A 26952-nucleotide genomic window follows, 5' to 3' on the forward strand; every position below is an offset into this window, starting at 1 on the left:
AGCCACCTAGGTGCCCCCAGATTTTTCTTCTGAATATAATTTCTTTCATGGGGCAAGGGAAGATGACCCCAGCCGTAATCAATAAATTTCCTCCTAGCTTAACAATTCCATGGCAAAAGAGAGCTTCTCCACCTCCCTCTGACACATATATCACCCTATCAATCCCAAGGAAAATTTGAAATGGCACCGTTCTGATCATAGGCCTTCCTTAGACCAATCACTGTTGTTGCAAAATGGAATGCAGTGGTTGATAGGGTCAGAGTTACTTACCTGCCCCCCTAACTAGGGGTGGATGGATTTTCTGCCTCACAGCCCCATGAGGCCTACATGTCTGGCGGAGGGGTTGAGGGCAGGTTTAAAGGTTCTGGACAGTCACAAATCAGAGCTGTCCAGGCTGAGTGTCTGCAGAAGTTCCAAGTTCCTCATGAGAGAGACAAGGTCAAATGAGCTAGGGCTGCCATATGGTCCTTCAAGCACTTGAAGAATGATAGATACCGTATCAGCTATTTGTCCTGTTTTCTGTATGCCCACCACATTTTCAACATTTTGTTATATTTGAGAAATTCCCATCTCCCCATGGTTCCCGTGGAACATGGGAATGTCGGCTGTCCAGGCTTCCTTGAAGTCAAAGCACCTGTGTGTGACCCGGCTCCACCAATCAGATGCCCAGGAAAGACTTGGATAAGGAAGTGAGAACCAGGGAAGGAGGCTCAGTGTGGTGAGGGTGGCCACGGGCCCTCAGTTTAGGGCCAAGTTCTTGGTTCAGAAATGTTCTAGAGGAGCCACAGTGGTGGTGGTATTTTGGTCATCCAGCTGTTTCTACGGTCGTTTCCAGGCATTGATCCTGGAGGCAGAGCCTCGATCCGGGTCCACTAGCTCCTCAACTGATTCTGCAAGTTAATATTCTTTTTAGAAGCTCCTTTTCTGCTCAATCAGCTAGCACGTGTTTCTGTTACTTGCGAGGAAAAGCCCTAATGGCCCTCTAATCTCCCCCGTCCCCCAGCAGGTAGCAGGTGGGAGAAGTGTCTCAGAGGAACAGTTTTCTCCACCTGCCAGGGAAGACCCAGGGGGACGAGAGGGACAGGGGAACTTCGGGAGGACCAGGGTGATGCTGTCAATTCACCTGCTGGCCCAGCCGCAGCCACAGGATCTTCTTTTTTTTTTTTAAGATTTTATTTATTTATTAATAGAGACACAGAGAGAGAATGAGAGGCAGAGACCCAGGCAGAGGGAGAAGCAAGCTCCATGCAGAAAGCCTGATGTGGGACTCGATCCAGGGTCTCCAGGATCATGCCCTAGGCTGCAGGCGGCGCTAAACCGCTGCGCCACCAGGGCTGCCCTCAGCCACAGGCTCTTGAACCAAGTTCCTAGGGACATCATGACCAATATTTTTTTGACATGATGACAAGTGTCTGTCTGATGCAAAAGCAATATGACTGGTCATATGTGGATGACTTAGCACTTAGTTATGTGTGGGTGTTTTATTCTTATTGAGACAAATTTCACATAACATAATATTAACCATTTTTAAGATGTACAATTCAATGGCATTTAGTACATTCACAGTGTTGTGTGATGACCACCATCTGTGTCTAGTTCCAAAACATTTCCACTGCCCCCCAGAGGACACCTTGTGCCCATTAAGCAGTCTCTCCTCATTTCCACCTTCCTCCTGGTCCCCGGCAACCACTCATTTGTTTTCAGTCCCTGTAGATTTAGCTTTTCTGGATATTTCACATAAAGGGAAACATACAATAGGTGACATTTGTGTCTGGTCTCTTTCACTCACTGTGATGTTTTTGAGGTTTATCCATGTTGCAGCACGGGTCAACACTGCATTCCTTCTTGTGGCTGAATAGTCCATGGTAGGATATACCACATTTTCCCCATTCATCAGCTGGTGGACATTTAGGGTGGTCTCTGCCTTTTGGTAAATTTTTAAAAGATTTTATTTATTTATTCATGAGACAGAGAGAGAGGCAGAGACATAGGCAGAGGGAGAAGCAGGCTCCCTGCAGGGATCCTAATGCAGGACTCGATTCCAGGACCCCAGGATCACGATCTGAGCTGAAGGCAGATGTTCAATCACTGAGCCACCCAGGCACCCCCTTTTGGTAATTATGGACATGCTCCTAGCCATGGGAAAATAAGGAAGGATGACAGTTGGATGGGACTGCTGGAAACCAATGGGGCAGCTGTGGTGACCACTCGTGAGACACAGCAGCAATCTTCAGCCTGGACCAGAGACAGTGGTAGAGTCTGGGAGTCTCCTGGTGGGTTCTAAGGGTGATCAAAGAACACAAAACAAATGCCAGGAGGGAGAAGAGGTCTGTTGTGGTGGCAGAGGAGCGCACACTTGAGTCTCTGGGAACTTTGAAGGAGAAATGGTGGATCTGAAGGGAGAGTTCCAGTCATTTGGGGCCAGAGACCAGTACAGCAGTCAGTAAAGCACAGCTCTGGAAGCAAATAGGCCAGGTCTTGAATCCTGACTCTCACTCACCAGCCCTGGAACATTGGGGCGGTCATTCACCCTTCTGGATCTAATAACCACCTCTCCTTCACAAGGTAGTTGTGAGGACTAGATGGATGATGTAAGTAAAGCACGATACCAGACACTCGAGAATCCCTTACTACAAGGTAGTTATTATTCTTATTTTTATGGTTTGGCTAGCGTTATTGTGTCTGTGTTGCACCCTAAAGTAGGTATAGGGTGTTAAAATGGTGTAGTAGGTGTGAATCTACTTAGCCCATCAATTTGGTAGTGCAAAATGCCTCTTTCTTCATTTTTCAATGTCAGAACTGAATTTCTTTATCGATTCTCCACTCCTTTGGATGATGGAAACTTAGCTGAGTCAACTGAGGATTTTCCTACTCTCCCTGGGGTAGAGGTGGGGGAGATGGCTAGCCACTGGAAGGGACTTACATTGAACCAAGTTCTAGGGAGGGGTGTCACCTGCCTGGTCTTGGGTCATCTGTCAGCATTCACCTGGAGAAACAGAGTCACAGGATATACTAGGCATCAACTTGTTGCAGCGTGTTGCAAGGCATCAGCTTATGCAATTGTGGGAGCTGGCCTTGTGGGAGGTGAGTCCAAAATCTGTAGGTTGTCAGTAAGGTTGGAACTCTCAACTTGGAACTGCCATCCACAGGTGGAATTTCTTTAGAGGCCCTTCAGTTCTGCTTGGAAAGCCTTTCAACTGATTGAATCAGACTCACTCAGATTATCTAGAATAATCTCCCTTACTTAAAGTAAACTGATTATAGACTAATCACATCTATGTAGTACCTTCACAGCAACACCTGGTGTTGGCCTGAGTCACTGGGGGCTACAGTCTACCCAAATTGACGCAGACACCTGAGCATCGCCATCACCAATCCCCATCTCCGGCGTCCTCTCCACCCAGCCCCTTGGGGTGTCTAGGGCCAGAGGGCCCCCTCTTCACAGCCTCCTCACAACCCAGCACCCTGTGGCGGACAGGAGCAGGGGCTGCGGGGCCAGAGAGTCTGGATCCGAATCCGGCTCTGCCATCACTAGCTGCGGGGCACCCGGCAGGTTACCTAACCTCCACATGCCTGACTCAGGGGGGTAATAATGGTATCTGCCTCCTGTGCTTGTCATGAGGACCAACTGGGCAAGAACACGTTGCAAGGACTTAGAACAGTGGCTGACACAGAAGGTGGGGTAAATATTGTCTCAGCCTGCGCCGGCGCCCTGCCGGATTCCGGAGCTCTGGGGCCTGCTGGCCTCGCTGGGATGACTGCTCTCAGATCTCCAACCTTACCAGATGGTTCTGAGTGCATTACGAGGCCGCCAGGTGAGTGGCCAGGACAGAGGACCCCGGATGGCCAGGACAGAGGACCCCGGATGACCAGGACAGAGGACCCCCGGTGGCCAGGACAGAGGACCCCGGGGTGACCAGGACAGAGGACCCGGATGGCCAGGACAGAGGACGCCCGGGGGGCCAGGACAGAGGACCACGGATGGCCAGGACAGAGGACCCCCGGGTGACCAGGACAGAGGACCCCGGGGTGACCAGGACAGAGGACCCCCGGTGGCCAGGACAGAGGACCCCGGGGGGCCAGGACAGAGGACCCCGGGGTGACCAGGACAGAGGACCCCGGGGTGACCAGGACAGAGGACCCCCGGTGGCCAGGACACAGGACCCCGGGGTGACCAGGACAGAGGACCCCCGGTGGCCAGGACAGAGGACCCCGGGGGGCCAGGACAGAGGACCCCGGGGTGACCAGGACAGAGGACCCCCGGGTGGCCAGGACAGAGGACCCCCGGTGGCCAGGACAGAGGACCCCGGGGTGACCAGGACAGAGGACCCCGGGGTGACCAGGACAGAGGACCCCCGGGTGACCAGGACAGAGGACCCCGGGGTGACCAGGACAGAGGACCCCCGGTGGCCAGGACAGAGGACCCCGGGGGGCCAGGACAGAGGACCCCGGGGTGACCAGGACAGAGGACCCCCGGGTGGCCAGGACAGAGGACCCCCGGTGGCCAGGACAGAGGACCCCGGGGTGACCAGGACAGAGGACCCCGGGGTGACCAGGACAGAGGACCCCCGGGTGACCAGGACAGAGGACCCCGGGGTGACCAGGACAGAGGACCCCCGGGTGACCAGGACAGAGGACCCCGGGGTGACCAGGACAGAGGACCACGGATGGCCAGGACAGAGGACCCCCGGTGGCCAGGACAGAGGACCCCGGGGTGACCAGGACAGAGGACCCCCGGGTGGCCAGGACAGAGGACCCCCGGTGGCCAGGACAGAGGACCTCGAGGCACACAGCGCCCCCCGCCCCCGCCAAGCGCTCCGGCGCTGCGCGCCCCCAGAGGAATGCGGGGAGCAACACGGGGAAATACTCGGCTGGGACGCAGGCCGCTCCGCGGCGGGACGCAGAGCAGCAGCACACGGGAGAGGCGTCCTTCTGCGCTCACCCCAAGACTCCTGGGGGGCTCCCTGGGTGGGGGGGCCGCAGCCGGGAAGCGGGTGCCAGCACCCGTGTCCGCAGCCGCGCGCCTCCAGGGGGCGCCCTGCGCTGCGCTGCGCCCGCGGGACACGCCGCCCTTCCTGCAGCGGGCTGGGTGCGGACCGCGGGAGTCTGGGACTCAGGGTGGGGCCGCGGCCGTGACTTCATCGGCCCTGCCAGCCTGGAGGACGCCAGTCACGTGGCCCTGCCCGGTTTCCCGGGGCTGGGACCGGGGAGGAGGAGCTGCGCGTTCCTGGGCGCCCGCTGTGGTTACCTCTGCCCCCTTCAATTTAGTCCCTGAATTAGCGTCCTTAGGTCTGATGGTGCCTGTGTCCCTCTCCCCCAGGAGCCGAGGGAGCTTTATTTAGCCTCTCCAGACCCCCTGGGGTGCCTGATGGGGAAAGCAGCCCCTGTGAGGCCGCAGGGTCCCTCCCTGCCAGGTCCATCACCTGCGCGTCACCCAGCCCGGCCTTGTGCTCATGAGGCATCCTCTCTGGGATGGACCCAGGCCACCGCAAGCTGGAGGGAAAGGAGAGGATCGAGTTCAAAAGTGGCACCTCCTGGGGCTTTGTTAACTATTCTTCCCTTTGGGGTCCCTGCGTGCTCAGTGGTTGCGCGTCTGCCTTCAGCTGAGATCGTGATCCCGGCGTCCTGGGATCCAGTCCCATCGGGCTCCCTGCAGGGAGCCACTTCTCCCTCTGCCTGTGTCTCTCCTCTCTCTCTGTCTCTCATGAATAAATAAAGTAAATCTTAAAAAAAAAAAAAAAAGAATTCCCTTTACTAACTCCCCAGCCAGGGCTCCTGGAGGAGGCTGGCGCCCTCAGACTGCAGAGTCCTGCCTGGGCGGTCAAGAGGCGGTCCTACAGGCCCCTCAATGAGTTCATCAGTCCCTCATGAAAATCGGACCCGCAAGGCCTCCTCCATGCTTGAAGAGAGGCAGGCTGGGCTCAGGGAAGGAGCCTGAGATTGGGAAACAAGTAGGCCTGAGGCCATGTTTGGAATCTTGTTTCTGCTGATACCATCTTGACCCTGATTTAAGTTCTACCAGCCTCAGTTTTCTCATCTTTAAGATGGGCCTCATAAAACCCACCTCTTAGGATTACAGAAGAGGTACGTGAAGTGCCTAGCACAGTACCTGGCATGTTGTGGACAGCTGATAAATAATTGTTGAATAAATAAATAATTTACATATAAATATAGAAGTTAAAGAAATGTGTATTTATTTAATTTGTGATATATATTTATATATAAATTAAGTAGTCAATTAATCAATAAAAATTGTAGATAGAATCTCCAGGTTATAGATCCATAGAATTGGAAACACCTTACAGATGATGGCCTAACCCCCTCCTATGAGATGTTTATGGTTTTCCTAGATCTACTTAGCATGGCAGAGTGGTTAAGAATGTGGACTACAGGGCCAAGCCACTTGGTTCAACTCTTGCCCTGACACTAATGAGGTGTATGATTTTGGGCAACTTAATCTCTGTGCCTCAGTTTCCTCATCTGTAAAATGGAGATAATGGTGTCTATGTTATAGATTGCTGGAAAGATTAATGAGAGAAAACCTGAAAAATATTTATTTCAGTATACAATAAAGGCTCAGCAAATGTTAGCTATTGTAACAAATACCATTAAGAAATGTGTCACCCACAGGTCATCTCATCCAGAGATTAGTAGTGTCCAAAGTTTTTTTGTTTTTTTTTTTTTCTAAATAAAAACTTAGGTAGATGTCAGATCATTTATTCGTTCATTCATTCATTTGTTCAACAAATAAATATTGAATGTCTACTCTGGGCCAAGCTTCATTCTCAGTATTGAAGATAAAGACCTCAAGCATCTCTGCTTTCAGAGAGCATACATGGTACCGAAGGGGAGCATAAAATACACAAACAAGGAAACAAATATAAATCCATAACACACCCAGTGGTGATAAGGCTAAGCAGAAGACTAAGACAGGGTACTTCTACAGTTTGGTGACTTGCTTCCTGCTAAGGGGCCAAGAGTTTTACTCAACATTGCTTTTGTATCATTGCATCTGTCAATAAGGTTTTTAAAAGGCAAATAAGGAGATCCCTGGGTGGCGCAGCGGTTTGGCCCAGGGTGCGATCCCGGAGACCCAGGATCGAGTCCCATGTCGGGCTCCCGGTGCATGGAGCCTGCTTCTCCCTCTGCCTCTCACTCTCTCTCTCTCTGTGTGACTATTATAAATAAATAAATTAAAAAAAAATAAAAGGCAAATAATGTGTTAGGTAATAATGCCCTGTCTCCCTCCAGTCTCTACCCACAGTACTTTGTACAAACTTCATTTATATAGAATTTAACATGCAAGATGCCTAGGTGGCTCTGCGGTTGAGCATCTGCCTTCCGCTCAGGGTGTGATCCCAGGGTCCGGGGATCTAGTCCTGCATCTCGCTCCCCACAGGGAGCCTGCTTCTCCCGCTGCCTGTGTCTCTGCCTCTCTCTGTGTGTCTCTCACCAATAAATGAATGAAATCTTAAAAAAGAAAAAAAAAAAAACTTGATATGCCATAGAGGTTCATAGGGCCTTCTCAACAATTCAGAAATCCCCAAACGGCAAACTGAACTGTGGTTTGTTAAATCATTTGGTTTTAAAACCCGTTCTACATGGACGTGAGGCTATTTATAGTCTTTTTTTTTTAACTGTATTTAATGTGAATATCCATACATGTCACTGCAGTAATATAAGGGCATTTTTAAAAAAGATTTTATTTATTTATTCATGAGAATACACAGAGAGGAGAGAGAGAGAGAGAAAGAGGCAGAGACACAGGCACAGGGAGAAGCAGGCTCCATGCAGGGAGCCCGATGCGGGACTCGATCCCGGGTCTCCAAGATCACGCCCTGGGCTGTCGGCGGCGTTAAGCGGCTGAGCCACTGGGGCTGCCCTATAAGGGCATTTAATTCCCAAGTATTCCTACAGGCCCACAGAGGTGTTATGAGAACAGTGGTATTATTATTATCTTTCCAAAATCTGATAAATTCTGAAATCCAAAACCCATTGATCCTCGAGGATTTGGAATGAGGGACTGTGGACTTGTATTTTGTTCTCCTGAGCATGTCCACCTCTTCTGCTTGATTGATATCTGTGATGATGGATATCATATCCCAAACACATCTGTGTTCCCAGATTTCAGCAGAGCGCCTGGTGTGTGGTCACATGCAGCAAACTCTGTGGGATAAGTTGATTTTCTGAATTTTCCATAACTCCGTGGAGAACTCCCACATCACATCTTATGGAGCAGATTGGATCTCGGCATTCGAGGGTAATGTTCAGGTTACAGTGACAGATTGGCTGTAGGCATCTAATTTTGCTCCTTCCCGAAACCCCACTAGGACTTCTGGAAGAAGGATTGAAAAAAAAAAAAAAAAACAAATCAAAACAAAACCCCACAATGTCAAGAAAACAGGATGGGAAACCACAGCCACAAGAGGAGATGCAGAGTGGTAACTCACTTGGCAGGCCTGGGAAAGCCAAGAAAAGCAGCCGTGGGAAGGGCTGAGCACAGACCTGATTTACACAGCGGACTCAGCCCAAGACAAAGAAACTGGCAGCACCAGGTCCCCTCTGTGAGTAAGGGTGGGGGTTGGAGGCCAGTGCTAAAGTAAGAAGAACTGAGCATGCTCTCTAGGAAGCAGTTAGGTCCTCGACCCCCTCTTCCACCCAACAATCCCCCACATTCGCCTGCAACTGGTCCTCCTCCACACTGGGAGAAGCCTGGAAGATTCTTTTCAGGAGAGGATGGAACAGACTGGGGGACACTCAGCACAGCAAGGACAAGGGTATGGCCCAGAAAATGAGGAATAAAGGAACCATATGTAGGTCACTGCCGAATGTGGAAACACCACACCCTCACTGCCACCACCCCCGCCCCCGTCCCCCTCAGTTGGTGCCTAGAACTCTGGCAGCCAAAGCCTTACCCTCCAGGAAGGGAGTTGGAAGATGTCTGGCTGAAAGGAACAACTTAGAAACACTGACATACTGGATTTCCCAACAAATAGCACCCCCAGATTACCCTGCTATGAAGCTCCAAGTAGACTGTCCTTCATGTGCTCAAAGCTTCCCATTAGCTTTTTCATATTTCATTGACAGCTGGGCTAAGGAATACTTCATGTCTGGGCACAACTTGAACATTGAAGAGAGACACCAAAGCAAACAGGATAAAAGTATCCTGGGACAAACAGACACAGGGAGGTTTTTTGTTGTTATTGTTGTTGGTGGTGGTGGTTTGTTTTTTAAGATTTTATTTACTTATTTTTTTAAGAGATTTTATTTATCCATTTGACAGAGAGAGAGAGCAGAAGCAGGGAGAGCTGCAGGCAGTGGAAGAGGCAGAAGCAGACTCCCCACTAAGCAGGGAGCCCAATGCAGGGCCAATCCCAGGACCCCAGGATCATGACCTGAGCTGAAGGCAGATGTCCAACCCACTGGGCTACATAGGCACTCCAGATTTTATTTATTTGACAGAGAGAGAGAGCACAAGCAGGGGAAGTATAAGGCAGGGGGAGAGGGAGAAGCAGATTCCCCCTGGAACAGGGTAACCTGATGCAGGGCTCAATCCCGGGACCCTGGGACCATCACCTGAGGTGAAGGCAGATGCTTAACCAACTGAGCCACCCAGGTGCTGGGAGGTGGGTTTTTGTTTTTGTTTTTGTTTTTGTTTTTAAAGCATCATGCCATCAGGGAGATGAGAAAAGATTATTGCATCCCTGAACCAAAACAAAAATAGGAGAGCTTTATAAAACATTCAAAGGTTTAGGAAAAGCTTTAGAAATTAAAGATAAGTGTGTTGAGATAAAAATAGTAAAAGAGGGGCACCTGGGCGGCTCAGTTGGCTAAGCACCTAGGTCATGATCCTGGAGTCCTGGAATCGAGTCCCACATCGGGCTGTCTGCTCGGTGGGGAGCCTGCTTCTCCCTCTCCCTCTGCCTGATGCTCCCCCTGCTTGTGCTCTCTCACTGTCAAATAAATGAATAAAATCTTTTAAAAAAAATAGTAAAAGAGCTGGAAGATCAAGTTGGAGAAACACCTGAGAATTTAGACAAAGACGTGGAAGCCAGAAACAAACACGATGAGTGGAAGTCCGGACTGGGGATCCAATAGCAGATTAGCAGGGGCTCCAGAAGAAGAGGGCAGGGAAAGTGGAGAGGAGGGGATCACTTGGGAAAATCTCAACAAATTCTGCAGAATGCAAGTTTCCAAACCCAAGGGCCCTGTGTCCTGTGATGGATGAACACAGACCCAAATCAAGGTGCATCACTAAAATTCCAAAATACCGAGGAAGACAAGATTTGACATCTTCCAGAGGGAAAACAAAACAAAACAAAACAAAAAACAGAACAGCTCCAGATGTCTCATAACAACTCTCAGGGCTAGAGGATGGCCTAGTGCCTTCAAAAGTCTGAATGAAAATAGTCTTTAATCTGGAATTCTATTCTCAGTGAAGGTATAAGCCAGTTATGTAAGTTTGACAAAAACATCTTCAGCTATCTAAAATCCCCAAATACTTTCCAGTGCAACTTTCCTCAGAAAGCTACTGCAGGATAAGCCCCACCAAAACAGAGAATGTCAGCCACTAAGTGGGAAGATGTGGGTTCAGTAAACAGGAGACCTATCACATGAGAGAGTGACAGTCATGCCTCAGACTCAGAGCAACCAGTTCAAGCCATCTAGAGTCCTGGGCCTCAGCATACAGACATGTGTTTGGGGCATTATCGGCAGGGTCCTAGCTTGAAGAAGAGAAAGCCTGGATAAGCAGAACGCCAAGTGTTTTCTAGATCAGAGTTGCTTTGGCCAGAAGTTGAGGAATTTCTGTTCTTCCAGTGGTTCTCTGAGAGTGTTACAATTGCGTGAGGGTATACAGCTTCGACCCATTCCCAAGGCCTGGAGAGAGGTGGTGGAGCTGAGAAGCAAGGCAAAAACAAAACCAATAGAGTCACTGTCTCCCTGTGAATGCATTTCTGTCATGGCTAACCCTACAGCCCTTTCAGATGCCCTGGTAACACCCACTGACTTCCCTGGAAGCTGCCCTTGTGAATAAGGAGCCACATTGCCATCCCACCCTGAGTCCAGGTCATTGTCTCCTGGGAGATTTCGTCTATTAGTAGCAATACTACCCTTTCCCTACATTGGCTTGAGCTTGCTTCCCACTTTTGCAAAAGTAAACAATGTATTTACGGATAAACACATAGCCACATGCAGATGGAGGATTGCCAAGAAGTGGGAGGGAATACTTAAGATTCAGACTAGGGCTTACCTCTGTGAGGAGAGCAATGCTGTCTTGTAGGGGCTCCGGGTGGGATTTTTTTTTTAAGATTTTATTTATTTATTTGAGAGAGGGAGAGAGCAAGAGAGCACGAGCAGGGGAAGAGGGAGGGGGAGAAGCAGACTCTCTGCTGAGCAGAGAGCCTGACCCGGGACTCGATCCCAGGATCCCGGGATCATGACCTGAGCTTAAGGCAGATGCTTAACTGGCTGAGCCACCCAGGCACCTCTCAGGGTGGAGTTTTTAAGCTACCAGAAGAAGTAATCTTATTTCTTAACCAATTTCTTATTTATTTATTTATTTATTTATTTATTTATTTATTTATTTGAGAGAGAGACTGAGAGCATGAGTGGAGCACCTGGCAGATGGAGAGGAGAAGGAGACTCCCTGCTCAGTGGGGAGCCCAACATGGGGCTCAATCCCAAGATCCTGAGATCAAGACCTGAGCTGAAGGCAGATACTTAACTGAGCTATCCAGGTGCCCTTTTAACCAATATCTTTTTTTTTTTTTAAGATTTAATTTATTTATTCATGACACACACACACACACACACACACACACGAGGCAGAGACGGACAGAGGGAGAAGCAGACTCCCTCCAGGGAGCCCCATGAAGGACTCAATTCCAGGACCCCGGGATCATGCCCTGAGCTGAAGGAAGATGCTCAACTACTGAGCCACCCAGCTGCCTGCAATAAAAATTTTAAGTTTACGATAAATGAAGGGATTTTATTTTTTTAAAGGTTTTATTTATTTATTCATGAAGACACAGAGAGAGAGAGAGAGGGAGAGAGGCAGAGACACAGACAGAGGGAGAAGCAGGCTCTACCATGCAGGGAGCCTGATGTGGGACTCGATCCTGGGTCTCCAGGATCAGGCCCTGGGCTGAAGGCGGCGCTAAACCACTGATCCACCTGGGCTGCCCAATGAAGGGATTTTAAAGGCAACGCAGGGAAATTAGATATTTGTTTATAGGTTTATTTCTTAATTGTATCACCTTATTTGGTATTGTAAGCTGCCCCTCCTCTTCCCATCACCACTTCCCTGCCTCCATCACTTGCCCCTCATCCTCGGACTCTTCCAATTCTTCTATCCTGATTTACTTTTCTTTTTTCTTATGATACTCATAACCTTCTAATAGTGGGTCTCAAAATTTTTGTTCCGAGGCCCATTTTATGCTTTTAAATATTATTGAAGACTTCAAAAAACTCTTGCTTATGTGTGTTGTATCTATTGACATTTTCCATGTCTGAAACTAAAACTGAGAAAATGTCAAAACACAAGACTCAAAAGCACACAGACATTAGGTAGCCTCTGGAAAACTCCACATACAGTTGTGAGAGAATGAGAGTGAAAAAAGGTGAAGTCACATTCAGTATTGTTATGAAGATAGTTTTGACCTTGGTGAGCCCTGGAAAGGGCCTGAGGAGCCTCCAGGAGTGCCTGGGACTCTACTTTGAGAACCACTGTTTAGCACGATGACCAGCACATAGCAAGCACTACTCAACAAATACATAACTCGGTGCCTACTCTGCAGAAAGCCTTCTGCTAGGAGCTGTTGGTGATACACAAATAAGAAAGACCCAGCCCCTCCCCTTGAAGCACGTCTCCAGAAGCCCAGAAGGACTTCTGATAGTAGAAGATTTGTGCTCAACCTAATTCTGTTTCTCTGGAAACCCTTTCAGGGCAGTAGTCCTGGTGTTAGTCCAAGAGTGTGTAGCCAGCCTACTTTCTTAACCAGTCTGGAGGGCTTTCTGACACATGTGGGTGTTTCTCCCAAAGGCTGCTGCTCACTGCCTTAGCAATGATGAGAGATGAGTGCATATGGCCTCTTCTGAGCAGAACCAAAGCGATCAGTGCAGGGAGGAGACATGACTTGGGGGCGGGGATGGGGGGGGTGCTGTCACATGACTTTGGGTGCCTTGCTTTGCAAATCAGTTTCTTCATCAGCTAATTGGGGCTACCCAGCTAGAGGCTAGTCCATAGGAGATGGCTAAGAGTGCTTCCAGTGTTAACCTTCTATGGTTCTACTAATGTAGAATTCTAAGCACTTACTCCTGAGTTGTCTGTCTGATGAGTGTATCAACCCAGCTGAGCCTGCTTTGAAGACATTTGATCTCCTGCCCAGAAAACCCCAGGGCCACTGGAGTCATTTGGGATAGTGGAGCAATAAGAAAAACAAACTGGAATCCCATCACACGACGTAATGATGAAAATGAAGTCCACCCTACATTTCATCTGGAATCCAATTTCGGCTAAGCCAAGTCCTGACAATTTAAGCCTTAGATAGACTCCAGTGAGAAGAGCTGATATGATTAATTCCCATAAAGTTTATTTCATTTATTCATTCATTCAACAAATGTTATTGAGCAGTGATTCTTTGTCATTTGTTATGTGGGACACTGAGAATACCAGTATGGATAAAATGCACTTAGAATGTATTTTATCATAAATGCAGTTAAAATGCACTTGAGAGCTCAGTTAACTTTTCCAAATAATTAGTTGCCAGCATTTAAATATCTGGAGATTTCACATAAAAATCTACATTTCTGACATTATATGAAAATTAGCTTTCCATTTCTTCCCCAGCCGTCATCACTTGTACAGTCCTACACTCCCTGCCTGACTCTGTGGGCATTTGAGTTTGCGCCTGGATGTACAGCTGGAGGGGAAGACAGACATGCTAATAAGGAACAATGTGTGAAACTCTTCGCCGGAACTGCTGCCGAGTGCTAAGGGAGCATGCTTAGCACATCCGCCCTGTGTCCTGCACATTTCCAAAGGTTAGAGTAGGAGAGAGAGAGGGAGAGGGATTCCAGCTCCCTGAGAACCCCTCGTCTAGGAGGGAGGCAGACAGCTGATGCAGACCTGCGGTGCCATGCCAGTGGCACGGGCCACAGTGCTGTCGTGGGGTCATAAAGAAGCAATTCATCTCACCAAAGTTGGGAGTGGAACAGATTCCACATTCCAAGCAGTGTCGAGAGAGAATCAGCTCATGTAGGTGGGGGGTAAGGAGCTGTGATTGGATTGACTCTTCAAGGCATGGAACTCCAGCGTGCCTGCCTCTGACAGATGTACACCGCCGAAGCCCAGTGTTATTATTAACACCCTCCTAGTTTTATCTCCTCAAGCCGGTATTCCCTTGAAGGCCTTTCCATCTGCTGTTCTCTCTGCATGGACTAGTCTCCCTCCAACTCTTTCCATGACTGGCACCTTCTTGTCATTGAGCTCTTACCTTCAAAGTGACCTTCTCAGAGAAGAAGCCTTTTCTGTTCTCCTAATCAAACCTAGCTCCCCGGGCAGCCCTGGTGGCACAGTGGTTTGGCACCGCCTGCAGCCCGGGGTGTGATCCTGGAGACCCTGGATCGAGTCCCACGTCGGGCTCCCTGCATGGAGCCTGCTTCTCCCTCTGCCTGTGTCTCTGCCTCTCTCTGTGTCTATGAATAAAAAACAAAACAAAACCCTAACTCCCCACTGTCCCTCAATCCCGTCATCCTTTTCTGATTCTACCACTATCCAACATTATTACTGTTTATTTTCTGTCTCTCCCCCCACTCGAATATAAGCTCTATGGGAGCAAGGATCTGGTCTGTCCTCTGTACCCTCATGTCTCTGGCACTTACAGTAATCCTGCCTCTTAGAAGCCGCTCAGCGTTTGTTGAATGTGAATGAACTGTGTACGAGACATGATGATGGATATGGAGGGACAGTTGAGAAATCCTAAATGACAGGCTGGAAAGAAAGAGAGGCACCAGGATGTCTAAGGCAGTGGCTGGCTGACACCAGCTGAGATGGCCACAGAGTCAAGGTGGTTTGACAAGAAGCCAGAAGCCTCCCCACAAGAGCTAGAGGAGCTGGCACTGGACGGCCAAAACGTGGCAGTGCCTGGAGGAGACTCCTCTCTGAGCCCCACTTGGCTTATCCACAAAATTGAGGATGATAATATGATACCAACCTTACTTGGTTATTTTGAGAATAAATAAGAGAGATTCAGTTTAGGAGAGTGCTTGGTGGGGCACCTGGATGGCTCAGTGGTTGAGCATCTGCCTTTGGCTCAGGTGGTGATCTGGGATCCTGGGATCGAGTCCCGCATCAGGCTCCCTGCTCAGTGGGGAGCCTGTTTTTCCCTCTGCCTATGTCTCTGCCTCTCTCTCTATGTCTCTCATGAATAAATAAAATCTTAGGGGAAAAAAAGAGAGTGCTTGGTATGCAAATGTTAATTATTTTATTTATTTCTATAGTCTGGAGGTTGGTTGGTTGGTTATAGATGTACACATGTAAATACGTATTCACACTTATTAAGCCATGAATTCATCAGGAAGAGTCTCAGCAGTGGCTCAGAATCCTTTCTGTTGGTTCTTACAAAGCATACTTCCCTGGGTGGGTAAGCTGGCTCTTGAGTTGAGTGCACGTACCTTTCTCTTTGGCTTCCTTCTTTTCTTCTGATAATTTTCCTTCCCACATTTCAGGGAGCTTTCTCGGCTCTTAGAACACTTAATATGCTCTTAGAATATCTTAATATTGAGAACACTCAATATAGACACCAATTCTCTTAGCAGAAATCTTGCCCTTAGTATGCTTACTACAATGCCAGAAGCATGCTGGGTGACATCGAAGACCCTTCCTGTTTCGCCATGGTAACAGGGGTTGGGCATTCCTTTTGAATAGTGCCCATTCCCTTCATGTCTGCAACATCACCTTTCTTGTCGACTCGCACGTATGTGTCGAAGGAACCATTCCACATTTTCTAGAAGGCCCAGAGAACACATAGCGGTGCCTCTCCTCTTTCCCTTAACATTGGTCATTTGGGTATATCACTGGGAGGTGGCTGTTCTGGAAGAAAGGAAGGTAGGTGTCAGTTATTGCTCAAGACTAGTTTTGCATCCATGCTGTGTTTTGTGCTGTGAACCTAAGTAGGCAGAAGAACTGCTGGAGAACCATGAGAGATTAGGAAATAGGTTTCTCATAGGAGGAACATCCCTCCCTGTTTCAGTTGGGTTTTTTTTTCAAAACAGATCCTGACCCAGGGATTTGAGTGCAGTGGTTTATTTGGGTCATGACCCCAGGAAGCACAGTGAAGCAGCAGGGAAGGAAGACAGGGAAGAAGAAGGAGAGGGGCAGCCCAGGTGGCTCAGCAGTTTAGTGCTGCCTTCAGCCCAGGGCTTGATCCTGGAGACCTGGGATCGAGTCCCGCATTGGGCTCCCTGCATGGAGCCTGCTTCTCCCTTCTGCCTGTGTCTCTGCCTGTGTCTCTCCCTCTCTCTCTCTGTCTTTCATGAATAAATAAATAAAAAAATCTTTAAGAAACAAAGGAGAGAAAAAGACACGTTTATGAGCAAATTAACATTGTAGGCCACTGGGACTCACTCCCATTGTGGATGCTTTGAGGGATTGTGTAGAAATACCTCAAAATTGTCCTACAAAGAGATGAGGAAGATGGGAACTTTATACACCAACTTCTGTTTCTCCTTGGTTAAGGGGTGCCCTTGGCTAAGGGGTGCTCCTGGAAATCCTGGCTCAATGAGGCAGGCATATTCCTGCAACCAAAGAAAGCCCTTCTTTCCAGTTAGGGAGCAAGTGACAAGTGTGGAATGTGTGGGAATTGTCAGCAGAACCCACAGGTGACTTTCAAGGTAGGCCACAACAGCATCTGCTACTTCTCTTTTGGCCTTTGGGTGCAGATTGGGAAAAATGAATCCCACGTCTTCAGTTTCCCCAAGGGAGAAGGAATGTAGTCATTATATTCTTATTAAAAAAATTTATTGCCGCTCCCTTCAGAAGGATTAAACATCCCCGAGCTATTGAGGGCAGGCTTGGCCACATAACTTGCTTTGGCCGATGGAATGAGAGAATACGGGTGTGCCTTTTCCTTCATGGGGCCCACTGCCCTCCTCTCTTCCCTCTGCCACAGAACAGTAATGACCAAGACACAGAACAGCCCATCACCCTGGGTCTCAGAGTGAAGACAACATACTGCCAGCCCACAATGGATATATGAACAAGAAATCTTCGTGGTTGTAAGCCACCGAGAATTTAGAGATATTGCCTCCTGCCACATACCTTAGCTGGCTCCTAATAGAAGGAGTGATTTATCTGATTGGGGACTAGGGAAGAAAAACTGGACGTGGCTTGGCTCAGCACCGTCCTTACTCTTTCTTCAGATCTGCTTGACCCTGAGAGCAGGGGTTTCTGATTAGCTGTGTACCCCATGCAGCGAGGGGTCTGTCCCTGCAGGGACAGCTTGTGGTTTTCCAGCTATGCCTGTGGCTTGGTGGTTGAGCATGTCTCATTCAGAAGTGGAGATTCACAGCACATCCCTTTGGCTGTACACTCAAACCTTGTGTTTATCAGTAATAAATCAAACATTTTTATTTCCTCTGTCTGTCTCTTGTGTCCATCTTTAAATTGGTTCCTGACCTGATAGAGAAGAGAGGTGCTATTTAGTGAGCCCCTGTTAGCCCCCAAAGTCTCTGCATGGTTCCACGAATAAAATGGCTTTTTTTTTTGGGATGGCTAGGTGGCTCAGTTGGTTGAGCATCTGACTCTTGGTTTCAGCTCAAGTCATGATCTCAGGGTCCTGAGATGGAGCCTGGCATTAGGCTCTGGGCTGGGCATGGAGCCTGCTTAAGAGTCTTTCTCTCCTTCTCCCTCTGCCTCTCACCCTCTCCTCCCCAAAGGCTTTTTCCACCTTACTGGCTTTTGCCTGCCTTGCACTGTGGCATTTTTCATGCTCAGCTTCATTTTGTTTTTTGTTTTAAGATTTTATTCATTTGACAGAGCAAGAGAGCACACGCAGGGGGAATAGCAGAGGGAGAGGGAGAAGCAGGCTCCCTGCTTAGCGTGGAGCTCCATCCCAGGACCCTGGGATCATGACCTGAGCCAAAGGCAGATTCTCAACCACTGAGCCCCCCAGGCGCCCCTCAGCTTCATATTGTACATTAACATCAATAACAAATGGCAATGACAACTTTACTTGTGTGTTTACTCTGTGAGCGCGCAGAGGGCAACATCACAGGGGTTCTGGCTGAAAGCACTGTTAAGTCAGAAAAATGGGAACAGGGAGAGGAACACGCCTATTTCTACCTTGCCTTTCACTGTTTTTTCCTTTTCTTCTCTTTTCTTCATCTCTACCTCCTTTGTTCTTCCCCATAAAACCTACAAGAGTCAACTTCCTGGGCTTAAACCAGAGTTGATAAGTTAAGGGATGCTGTATTCATTCAATCATTACTTAAAAAACATCTCGGTATGGCAGGTATTATGGAGATGTTTGTTCTTGTTTCCTTTCTCATCACTCTCCTTTGACATCAGGCTTTGAATGTTATCCAAAGATAGTACTTAGTATTTTCTTCAAATTGGTGTCATTTTATGCACCTTTAATTTCATAGGCTTTAATCAAAATGGTTACACTTCTGATTCCTAATCTCTGATCTTTTAAACATTCATTATGAGATAGAACAATATTTAGGTATTTTCTCAGAGTAAGTAGTATATAACCTGCTATAAAATATACACAGACACACACACGGCCCAAACTTCAGTGGCTTAACACAATTCAGCTTTATTTCTTTCTTGTCTGTTGCTGGCAAGGCAGTGTCTTATATAAGCAGTTCTCCTCCAGTTGACAACTCATGCACCCAGGCTCCTTCCCTCTTGTGATGTCACTGTCTTTAGCTGGTGGCCTCCACAGCTACTGCATAGGGGGAAAGAGAGCCAGAGGGTCAGCAGGGATGTTTTCAGGGGCCAGGCCTATAAGTGGCCTCTATCACTTTTACTCACATACCGTTGGCCAGGATGTTGGCACACGTCTCCATCCCAACTGCAGAGGAGGCTAGGCACTGTCTCCCTGTGTTGGCAGAAAGAGGAAACAGTGCAGGGATGGTCTTTGCCTTTTTTTTTTTTTTTTTGCCTTTGAAATGTTAGCTCATGTTCTCTCTTCCTCCTTCTGCAGGTACCTCCCACTATTCACACCTTCTCTTTCTTTCAGGAGTAAGACTGTTACAGTGGAACTGTAAAGAGAAAGAAGAGTCAGGACCGAGCTTTTGAATTTCAAAATAGACTTTTGAAACACATGGCTTGAGATAAAAAGTCTCTGTGTTTCAAAAGTCTGGTCTCTTGAACTCCCATAGTCTAACCCTTCCATGACTCTGATCATGCAATCAATGCTCCATGCAACCTAGAGATTTTCCCCAGAATCAGAATCAGCCGGGACCAGCGTTGCCTCCTCTCCCAGGAGAACAGAGATAGCAAGGGCTGAGTTGAGAGGTGAGCTGTCAAGGGGAACAGAGCTGCATCTTTTGAGGATCTCTGTCTCTTACCTCCTCCTCGAAGGAGCCCCAGGGAGGACACAGAGACACAGAGCTCTATGTGGGTGTGAATCTGTAGGGAGAGGAGGTCTATGCCTGCTGTCCCCATCAGAGACCCTGGATGGGGGGACACATTTGCAACAAGGGTATGAGGAGGGGATCCCTGGGTGGCGCAGCGGTTTGGTGCCTGCCTTTGGCCCAGGGCATGATCCTGGAGACCCGGGATCGAATCCCACATCGGGCTCCCGGTGCATGGAGCCTGCTTCTCCCTCTGCCTGTGTCTCTGCCTCTCTCTCTCTCTCTGTATCTGTCATAAATAAATAAAATAAAAAAAAAAAAAAAAAAAAAAAAAAAAAAAAAAAAAAAAAAAGGGTATGAGGAGTACTGATGCCTCCTCAGGGTGTCTACAGAGCAGAGGCCAGAGACAGCCTCTCAGAGGTTCCCAAGACCCCAGAGCAGTGTGGGAACAATTAGAGTTTTCTGTGACCTTAGCAGAGGTGCGAAGCCTCAGACAGAGCCTTTCCTGGAGAGGCTCTAGGTCAGCAGCACTCTGGAAGAGCAGACAAGGCAGCTCAGTGGAGGCCAGCAGGATCAAGGTAGATGGCAGATAGGGACCTGGAGAAAGACACCTGAGTAGGTGCTGGTAGGGACAACGAAACAGAGGGCCAGGGGCTAATGCTCAGGTGGAAGGTAGGATCATGACAGTTAAGTTCTGTCTCAGAGAACAAAAAGTTAAGCCTTTTCTGTTCCCTCTTCCTTAGAAGATTTGTACTCACCCAAACTAAACTACCCTAAAACATCCACAGAGACATGGGGAGGCTTGGGAGGGGCAGTGGACTTGGAGTATGGGGACCTTTGGCACCAACCATCAGGTGTGACCTTGAGTCTGTCCTCATACCTCTCTGGATCTCAGTTTTCTCATCTGTAAAATGAGATGTAATACTACCTGCATCAAGAATGTGTTGTGAGGCTTAAATACCAAAAAAAAAAAAAAAAAAAAAAAAAAAAAAAAAAAAAAATGCCCCTAGTTCAGGGCCCAGCGCATGTCAGGGGCTCTGTGAATAGCTGAACCCTCCCTATCTTTCCCTCCTGAGATCATTCCCAATCTCAAAACACCTTACATCTCCACGGGAAAGACGGATCCATGAGGTTATGTATACTAGGGCCTGGGAAATAAAATAAAATGCCTTTCCCCACTCTGTAAGAAAGCAATACAAACCTAGGACAGAGCACAAAACAGACAATGGAAGCCCGACTTGAGAGCAGGGTGGGGGTAGGGGCAGGGTGAGCATGGTGACTGCACTAAATGAAAAACAGCAACTCAATACCCTGCTATCATCCTTCATCAAACTACAGAAATAGAAACCAGACAAACACATTATGTGAAGGGCAAAAGGGTTGGCAAGGTTCTGGCCTATAGGAAAAACCCAGGTTCAATAATGCCATGAGCTGAGGGAGGTAGGGAAGTGAGGTCAAAGTCAATAGCGGCGTTTGTGTCAGAAAGGCTGGTTTGATAGTCCTAATGAGGCCTAAACATCACACGTCCCTCTTTTGCTGAACTCAGTTTCTCATTAGGCTCTGTATCTGCTCCCAGATCGGCCAGCCACATGGCAGGAGCTGCTTTCGCTTCCTCTGGCCGATGAATTATCAAGGGTATTCTCCGCCTTTCTTTTTTGGGAAAAGAAAGCTTTGGAGTAGAAAATACTCTCTTCTATTTATATCTACCCTTCTCTCACTGATTAGAGAGATGATAAATTTTGGGGAAGGACTCAGGCCCCAGCCTCTGTCTTTATTTAGAAGACTGCATGGTTAAGGCAGCGCTTCTAAGATCATCTGCTCTGCTCTGGGTCTTTATATGTTCTTTCAGGGGGGATGTGAGAGCTAAGGCTGGGTTTTTTTAAATATTTTCAGGATTGTTGGAATAGCCACATGTTCGTGCCAAGCTCTATGCTCAGGGCTAGGGACGCAGAAATCAAGTAAGGGATTAAGAAAAGGCTCCTATTCTCAAAGAGTTTACAAATAACAAAGATTTAGACCACCAACTTGTCTGACCGTTGTCAGTAACCCGAGTACTGGGTTTACAATAACTGGCATTTGATTAGACCTTTCATAAGACATCTTACAGCAGTCCCCCCTTATGCACTGGAGATACTTTCCAAGACCCCCAGTGGATGCTTGAAACTGTGGCTAGTACTGAACTCTCTGTATACTATATATACTTTTTCTATTAGTACACATCTACAATAAAGTTTAATTTCTAAATCAGGCCTGGTAAGAGATTAATAACAATAAAAATAAAATAGAAAAATTATACAATAAGTATAATACAAGTTATATGACTGTAGTCTCTCTCTCTCTCTCTCAAAATATCTTATTGTCCTGTACTCACCCTTCTTGTAGTGATGGGAAATGATAACATGCCACTACAATGAGATGAAGTGTGGTGAAGTTTGAATGATGCAGGCGTTGCAATGTAGCATCTGACAAGTTATGAGAAAAGGGATCCTCTGCTTCCAGGTCGTGGGTACCTGAAATGGTGGAAGGCAAAGCCACAGATAAGGGTAGGGGGACTACACATTTCCTATGGCCCCACAATAGCCCTGCGGCTAGGGGCTTAGGCACCCACTTAGCTGGGGCATCGACCTAGCTCTTCCAGTCTCAATGTGAGGACCATGGCCAGTACTGACTCTCCTCCCAGTGATATGACCCCAATTTCAGTGCTGTTACCTTCTAGACAAATGTTTCTCTTGGTGAACAGTACCTCATCCCTCTTAAGCCCTTGCAGATACAAAAGAATTTGCTTATTTTTGATCAGAACCCATATCCTGGGAAAACTCCTCCTCACTTTTAAAGACTCACATGAAACATAACATTCTCAATGAAGCTTATCCTCCCTCCCCCAGGCAGGAGGAGTTCCATCTTCCTATATGCTCCTAGAGCTGCTGGCACATATATTAATCATATTAATAAGGATAATAAGGGGGAATAATAGTAGTAAAGAGGTCTAAGTTACCATTTACTGAGTGTATCTATGAGCCAGGTGTCATGTTAAGTGCTTTGCATGCATTATTTAATGCTCAAAAGAACCCCGGGGGGTGGGGGGTGGGAGATACTATTATTATTCTCAGTTTATAGATTATATGAATTGGGAGTTAAGTTTGGCTGCAGGTAGCAACCTGTTCACAGTGGCTTAACCAAACAGGAACTTACTCTGCTCAAATAATAATAAATTAGAGGTAGATGGGCTAAGGGTGCTATGGCAGGTCCATAATATTCTTAGCATGTGGCTTTTGTCACTGTGGAGATAAGACATCTGCTGTTTTCCAATTTGTGTTCCAGGAAGAAGGAAGGGTAAACAGCAAAGGATGAAGGGCAAAGAACCCTTTTTTTTTTCTTTTTTTTTTTCTTTTTGAGGCTTTGTCTTCTTAGTTGGGAAGGGACACCATCCCTTACCTACATTTCACTGGCCGGAGTGGTGTTACATGGTCACCCTTAGCTAGCAGGAGCCTGAGAATTCAACTTTTTTTTTTTTCTTTCCTTTTTTAAAGCTAAGCAGATTTTTGCTCTGAACAAAGTTGGAGTTCTGCTAGTAAGTAAGGAGAGGAGGATGGATATTGGATTAGGACCTACCATGCTTGTCACAGAAATGAAGAAACTTGGCATCTGAGACGCCAAGGATCTTGTCCAAGTTCAGATATGTGGCCAAGGCAGATGCCAATCTATGTCTGTTTGATACCAGAGACCATATCCTTGACTGCTGTGAGAGAGGACTTCCTTATCATGATGTGTTACAGTTGTCTTTCTGTTTGTTCATCCCTTCTTCCCCAGCATGTGAGCTCCTTGATATCAGGAATCAATTCTGCTCATCTTGGTATCCTAGACTCTTGCCCATATTTGTTAAATGGATAAATGAACAAATGTTAGGACTTTAGTAGTTTCTGCAGCTAAAAATTCTTTCCAGGAAAAGATTCTTTAATTGTCCTCATCCTCTGTAATGTTTTATAATCTGTTTCCAAACAGGTAGCTGTAGACGTATATGCAAGAAATGAATCTGGTCTTTGTGTCACTGTAGGCGCCTCTGGCCTCTTCTACTAGTTACAGGCTTCTAGTCTCTCTCTCCCTAAATGCTTATTTACAGGGCAGGGTCCAATTTCTCTTTGTTCTGTCTGGTCATTCAAACATTCCTATACTACACCACTCTTTTTCTTAGGGACGTGTGTGCTACTTGAATAACACTAATCTCATTTCTTGCTGGGTCATGGAACAGGCCAGGAAGGATCTAGCATCATTTAGATTCCAGTACTTTGGCAAGGCAGGTAGAGAGGGAATCAGAATTTTTAAGAAGCCAGTTTGGAAGGTAAAATTTTCAGAAAGCCAACCACTTGTCCCTATGTTAAAAAAAAAAAAAAAAAAAGTTGTTCCACAGGCCATGAAATATCCTAATTTTTCTTCAGAGCTATAACACTTAGTTGGACAGGCTCAAGCCCCATCAGCTGTGGGGGGTATTGCCAATAGGGATCCTTGACTTAGGTTGAGGTTGCCTATCTCAGCTCAAGAACAGGCCATAGGCATTTGGATTTCCAGTTTAATGGAATATTTAATACTGCCCAAGTAGCAGTATTAAGAGATGCTGGGCTTCTCTTTCCAGCCCCGTGGGCCCCTGGCCAGTAGCTTACAATCACTAAACAAATTGGATGATAAATATTTACTGCTTGTTAAGCAGTCACTATATGTTAGGCACTGTGCTAAGTGCTCTATTTTGTCTCATTTAATCCTTAGAACAACATTGTGACTGTTATTGTCATCTTACAAACAAGGAATATAAGGCTTGATGAAAATGATTTGCCCAACACAGCGGTTGCACCAAGGGGTGATTTGGGGAACTCGGTCTGCCTAGCTTAATCTCTAGCAGCCACAAAGAAACTATCTTATGTAAATTAAAAAACCCATAGTAGTGATACTGATAGTCTTTGATCTTGATCATGAACTTTTTTCACTCTCATTTAAAATGTGAATAAAATGATCATGGTAATAGTAATAATAATAATAGCTAACATTGAGTACTTACTTTGGGGCAATTTGTTTGAAGTTCTTAATGTGTGATAACTCCTTTAAGCCTCACAATAATCCCTTGAGGGAGGTACTATTAGTATTCTTAATTTTTGGATGAAGAAAGTGAGGCATAGAGAGGCTAGGCAGTTTTTACAATGCAAACATGACTTATAAGTGGCAGAGCTAAAATTTGGCTATTTTTATTGATGATCTATAACACAGCTTAGGTTAAAAAAAAATGTGCTTGCTCTGAAAACTCTGCTTCAAGACAATCCCTTTAGTCCTCCTTTCCAAGCAATGTGCGGGCCCTAAATCCCTTCTGTATAGAAATTCTTAAGTCATCACTGGCTCAGCATCACAAGCATAGTAGGTGGTGAAGCTTGGATTCAAATTTGTGTTGGTCTGACTCCAAAGCAGGGATCTTTACCACTGTACTATTTCAGAACCGGCCAGATTAAACCCAAGTTCAAAGGACAAATCATAGGCCCAAATGGAAATGACCTTACAAATCATCTAACGTAGGGTTTCTCCACCTCAATATTACTGACTTTTTGGGCTGGATAACTGTTCACAGCAGCATATTGCACAGTGTTCCTGGCCTCTCTACCCACTAGATTATCAGGATCACTCCCGTCATCCCTCCGTTGTAACAAACAAATATGTCTCCAGATGTTGACAAATGTCCTGGGACGGAGGAGAAGGGGCAAAATCGCCCTGGTTGCCAACCACTGATCCAAACCATCTCCTCATTTGACAAATGGTGGAGTGGGGGTCCAAAGAGATGAAATAAGTTGGTTAAGCTAGTTAGCAGAATCCAGGTCATTCACAAAGCATCACCATACCCCTATAATGTACAGAGCATAGGTGGAACTCAGAGGAAGTAGATGCCCTCTTGGTCCTTACAGTCTGGTAGGATAGAAAAACTATTGCACATTTATCTCCAATCGCACAAGGCTGAGAAGCAATAAAGTGTTGCACAGACAGCAAGGCGCAGAGGAGGAGAATATGATCTGGTGCCTGAGCTCTGGATCCGCCAGTATTTAGATACAGGACTTAACTAAGCTTTAGGTCCATCATCAATGAAATGGAGATCCTGGTATTTACTCTGCTTATACCAACAGCTTTGAAAGGGTCTGTGGACACCTGGTGCGAACTGTAAAGCTCTCTCTCTTTAAAGACTTTTATTTATTTATTCATGAGAGACACACAGAGAGGGAGAGAGAAAGAGAGAGGCAGAGACACAGGCAGCGGGAGAAGCGGGCTTGCTACGGAGAGCCCGAGGCAGGACTCGATCTTGGGATCCGGGGTCACGCCCTGCGCCGAAGGCAGGCGCTCACCCGCTGAGCCACCCCGGCGTCGCTGTAAAGCTCTTACGGGCACCGGGTGTTATTACGATGACCAGAAAGCGATAACAGTAATTCTTAAAGTGTTTCAGAACCGCAGAGAGCCCTGGAGCGGTGGCTTCATTCCTGGACCTTCCGAGTCGAGATCCCTTTCTTCAGCGAGCCCTCCTCCTCCACGCAGCGCCTCCTTCCCGGCCCGGAACCAAGGCGGCTACCTGGGCGGACTCAGGTCACCGCTCCGCACCGCCCGCCCTCCCGGGCGCTCGGCCCCTCAAGCCCCGCCCCCCGGGCCGTGGCCCCGCCCCCCGGCGCAGGCCCCGCCCCCCCGCGCGGGCCGGCACGCCCGCGGCACGGCGCCTCCAGGACTGGCCGTCGCCCGGGCCGGAGATTCCCGAGCTCCCCCGATCTCCTCCCGGCCTCCCTCGGACGCCCGGAGCGGAGGCGGCGGAGATTGCCGAGGGGCGCTGGCCCCGCCCCCGCCGCCGCCGCCGCCGCCGCCGCCGCCGCCGCCGCTGCCGCCGGCGCCCCCGCCCCGCCACGGCCTCCCGCGCGGGCTGCAGTCCCAGCGCTCGGTCCCTCCCTCCTCCTTTCTCTGCGCCCGCCTTCCCGGGGCTGCCACAGTGGCGGGTCGGCGGCTCCCGGCCAGTCAGCTCGTCCCGGCCCGGCGGGTGGCGAGGGGCGGTGTGAAGGAGCGGGCGCGGGCCGGCGGGCGAGCTCCGTGAGTGCGAGAGGCGGGGCGCGGGGGGCCGGGCCGGGCCGGGCCGGGCCGGGGGCGCGTGTGCGAGCGCGGAGCCCCGAGCGCGGAGCCGCGAGCGCCGAGCCGCGAGCCGCGAGCCGCGAGCCGCCGAGCGCCGAGCCCCGAGCCGCCGAGCCCCGAGCCGCCGAGCCCCGCGCCGCCAGCCGCCGAGGGGCGCCGGGCCCGCGCGCACGCACACGCACGCACGCGGGGGCGGGGAGGCGCGCGCCCGCCTGTCGCGACAGTCGGGGCCGAGGC

General features: G+C 48.3%; 1 long non-coding RNA gene across 1 annotated transcript; it reads right to left on the bottom strand.

The window, feature by feature from the left end:
* Positions 1 to 18819: 18819 nt before the first annotated feature.
* LOC144323009 (uncharacterized) lies at positions 18820 to 24191 on the bottom strand. Its single transcript, XR_013388567.1, has 4 exons — positions 23194 to 24191; positions 21953 to 22091; positions 19041 to 19266; positions 18820 to 18950 (listed from the first exon to the last, which is right to left on the bottom strand). It is a non-coding gene; the product is annotated as an uncharacterized LOC144323009 (long non-coding RNA).
* Between the last annotated feature and the right edge of the window lie 2761 nt (positions 24192 to 26952).

This window comes from Canis aureus, chromosome 11 (genome assembly GCF_053574225.1).
Source record: "Canis aureus isolate CA01 chromosome 11, VMU_Caureus_v.1.0, whole genome shotgun sequence".
Lineage (NCBI taxonomy): Eukaryota > Metazoa > Chordata > Mammalia > Carnivora > Canidae > Canis > Canis aureus.